Raw genomic sequence first — 3,815 nt, forward strand, 5'->3', positions numbered from 1 at the left:
AGGTATGTTGATGATATTGTTTCTGTAATAAAGAAAGATTATAATTATTACGGAGGACTTTATACAATATTTAAATTAATTTTACCTATCCATTAAATTCACGTACGAACAGGGAGTAGAGGGAAAATTGTGTTTTTAGAATTAATTTATTGGAAAAGTAGAGAGAACTAAATTTTGAAATTTAACAGAAAAACATATAGACATTCCGAACAATTCGAACCATAGCTAACAATCCACAATGTCAGCTTTAATAGTAGATTTACAGATAATTTTATATTTTGATGAGTAAAATAGAATTTGATAAAGAACAGTGGATTATAAGAGAAACTGATTTAATGGATTTAACGAAATCGTAATATCAAAATTATTCCAAATACAAAAACGGAATAAAGAAAAGAGAGCAACTTGCTAGTGATTGTACTAGCTAATGGTTACCGAAATTTTTTAATAATTTTTGTTACTTTTTCAATATATTTTTAATTTTAAATAATAGTAACCACAAGTGAACATTTTTTTTATATGTTAAAACGTTACTTTTTCAACTCTTTGTTCTTTTGTTGGCCTTTCAATTGGATTATTTTGGTCACGTAGATTTTTATCAGTATGTTTATTGCATTGACTCTAGTAAACAGATAATTTTTTAATTAAACTTTAAGAATTTACTATAAATAATGAATTTTCATTTTAATTACCGTACTTATCACGAAAGAAGATTTAACACATAATAACACACCAAAATAAATTACACAATTCATTTTGAAAAATTTTTAATAGAATATTAAATAGGTTTTGGTAATAAAACAGTGCAGTTATCTTTTTATATTAAGAAAATCTTAAAATTTAATGTAGATTTATACAAATATTTAAAAAGAAAAATATATTTTTGTTATTTTTATTAGTTACGTACAAATTTAACTGTAAAACATGCATCTGATGTAATAAATCAAACTTGTAAATAACAAATCTTAAAGCTATACAACCTAAATATTAAGAAGCTACAGAATGTAATATAATTGTTCATTAAAAAAATAATTATAAAGTCTTTTAAGAAGTAACTCGCCAAATAAGGATAACTGAATATTAGCATTTTTTTCAGACATAACACAAAATACAAACTGTAGTTTTTTTCAAAGGTTGGAAGTAGAACACTAATTTTACTGACGTTAGAGCAGTACACTAATTTTTTTGTAGTTGTATCGAGAGCAAATAATTTTTGTTAGAACTAGCGTTTTTTATAGGATCAGTAATATTAATTTTTAATCAGTAGAAATAATAATTTACACCTCTAAAAATTAAAAATTTGATTCGTTCATCATTTTTGAACCTATTTTTTTTCTTGAGTTATACTGTTGTTATAAAGAATTTGATTGAAATAATTCAAGAAAGTAAAATTTTCTATTTGCNTGTTATAGAGAATTTGATTGAAATAATTCAAGAAAGTAAAATTTTCTATTTGCTATTATTTTTAGTAATTCAGCACTCACTTTGTCAATATTCAGTTGCATTACACAAAATTCTCAGTACATACAATACTAAAATACAATTTAAAAGATGTATATTTTTAATAATATATTGCACAATAATATTTTCCTATTCACCGTAGATTAATTTTCTAAATTTCCACTACTCTAACGTCATTTGTTATGCCAGCCGCTCAGATCCTCTTGCTATACCATGTATACGTCTTAAACCAAGATTAACATTAAGTTACATTTTTAATAAAAAGAAAAGACAGTAACTTTTGCAAGTGGGCATTTTGTTAGCCGGTATCAACATCGTGGTTTGCCACTTGCATAACGACCAGCTATAGCAGCAGGGTACCCACCACCTAGGTGAGGTGTCATAACTATCAGATATGATTATCGGATCATAGGTGGAATTCAATTTTTAAGTTAATTAATAGTTTAATTTAAGTTAATATGTCATTATATGTATAATTAGAACAATGATAACTGAAATTATAAGTGTATGATATGTAAAACATACCGTGTCTAGATTAAGGAACAAGGATAAATACACGCGAGTACTTAAGTTACTCGCACAATAAAATAAATATTTTAGTTAAAATTAATAAGAAAATTTAAATGAATTTTGCAGGAAAAAGAGGTAGAGGAAGACCAAAAAAGAGATGGAAGGATGCTGTTGAATGCGATTTGAGGACAGCTGATGTGAGCGTAGATGATGTAGAAGATCGTGTCAAGTGGAAGTTTAGGATAAGGGTGGCTAACCCCAAGTAGTTGGGATTAAGTCGAGGAAGAAGAAGAAGAAGTTAAAATTAAAAAGGAAATTTAATTATATGTTAAAAAAAAATATGTTTAAACAAATTATTGTAACAAGCATAATAATATGTTGTTATTTTAATAATATATAATAACATATAACAATAATATAGTATAACAAATAATATAACAAACATTATAGACAGTATTGGAACACATCCTTTAATGTTATTCAGAACTTAATGAAAAACACAAAGAGCGGTCTAGACACTCGCTCCTTAGCGTTTGTTAGAAAAAAGATGATCACGTGCTCTCCACATTAAAATAACATTAAGTTATTTTTAATAAAATGAAATAAAATATAGCTCATCACATAAATATAATTAAAAAAAGAAAACGACACCTTGTCTCCGAAGAGACGCATCCGATGGTCTAGATGCTTCGCTAAAAGACCTGATCATTGGTCGTTGGCGGGTTTGCTTCATCATTTAAAAAAAACAACAAAAATATTCACTCTAGCACGGTCAATGGGAGGAGAAGATGAAGAGTCAACACCAATCTAACGATAATTTTAAATTGATAACGGCTAGTCTTTTTGGAAGGGATCAATACCGATAAACAATTCTATTTTAATTACATTTATTCTCTTTTGTCACCTTATTTAGCAGTCAGGGGCAAAAATAATAAGTTGTTAACACTGCTGTGCCAGAAAAAGGTTCAATCTCTTGCGCGATAAAAATTTAATAAGTAGACATAACAAAAATCTTAAACAGTCCACCTTTGAATTTGTAACGTTACACTTTTTAATATTATATTTTAATTTCATTCTTCCAAAAATAAATTAGAGTCCCAGACATGATCAATAAAAATAATTTTGTCATTTCTAGTTATATTCTAAATTAAACTATGAGTAGATTGAAAATAAACAGTGAGAAATGAGAAATGAGTAAAGTGAAAAGTGCAATCGAGCGGCGGCGGCAAATTAACCCAACTATGGTTATGTGACATGATGTCTATCACCATAAAGGGTTTGCCTCCCTTGACTAACGTATGTATTATAAGAGTAGACCAACGATTTACCCCTTCGTAGAAGAGAAGACGACGTGTAACCATACTTATAATAATGTGATCATTATTAGGATATTAAAGGAAAAATAATTATAATAAATATGTACTATATTTTACTATATCATAAGAATTTTGTTATTTTGTAATTAAAAAGAAAATATTTATACGTTAGCAGTAACCATAATATTTTATCAAATTCTTTTTGATTATTCAGTTGAACTACTGCATTTGTTATTAAACATTGTTTGTTAATTTGTAAACGATCTTGTATAAAACATATGTATACACCTACTTTATTGCATATATTTATATATACAAATATTTGGAAATCGTGAGTTCAAAATTAATTATTCTAATATTAAAGTGAAATTGCTTAAATGATGAAGGAAAGTGTTAGTACACGGGTTCTGTGATTTGTTGAAGCCATATAAAAATTTATGATTTTTACCATTGATACGATCACATTTGCATGTGCCCATATCTCTGTCTCCCATAACATCGTTGTACCGTTTAATAGACATATATATA

The 3,815-nt window shown here is 27.1% G+C and overlaps 1 long non-coding RNA gene across 1 annotated transcript; it reads right to left on the reverse strand.

The window, feature by feature from the left end:
* On the reverse strand, positions 1 to 810 carry LOC126909603 (uncharacterized). Its single transcript, XR_007705068.1, has 3 exons — positions 693 to 810; positions 535 to 621; positions 1 to 22 (listed from the first exon to the last, which is right to left on the reverse strand). It is a non-coding gene; the product is annotated as an uncharacterized LOC126909603 (long non-coding RNA).
* Between the last annotated feature and the right edge of the window lie 3,005 nt (positions 811 to 3,815).

This window comes from Daktulosphaira vitifoliae, unplaced genomic scaffold, assembly GCF_025091365.1.
Source record: "Daktulosphaira vitifoliae isolate Bord-2020 unplaced genomic scaffold, ASM2509136v1 Scaffold_655, whole genome shotgun sequence".
Classification (NCBI taxonomy): Eukaryota; Metazoa; Arthropoda; class Insecta; order Hemiptera; family Phylloxeridae; genus Daktulosphaira; species Daktulosphaira vitifoliae.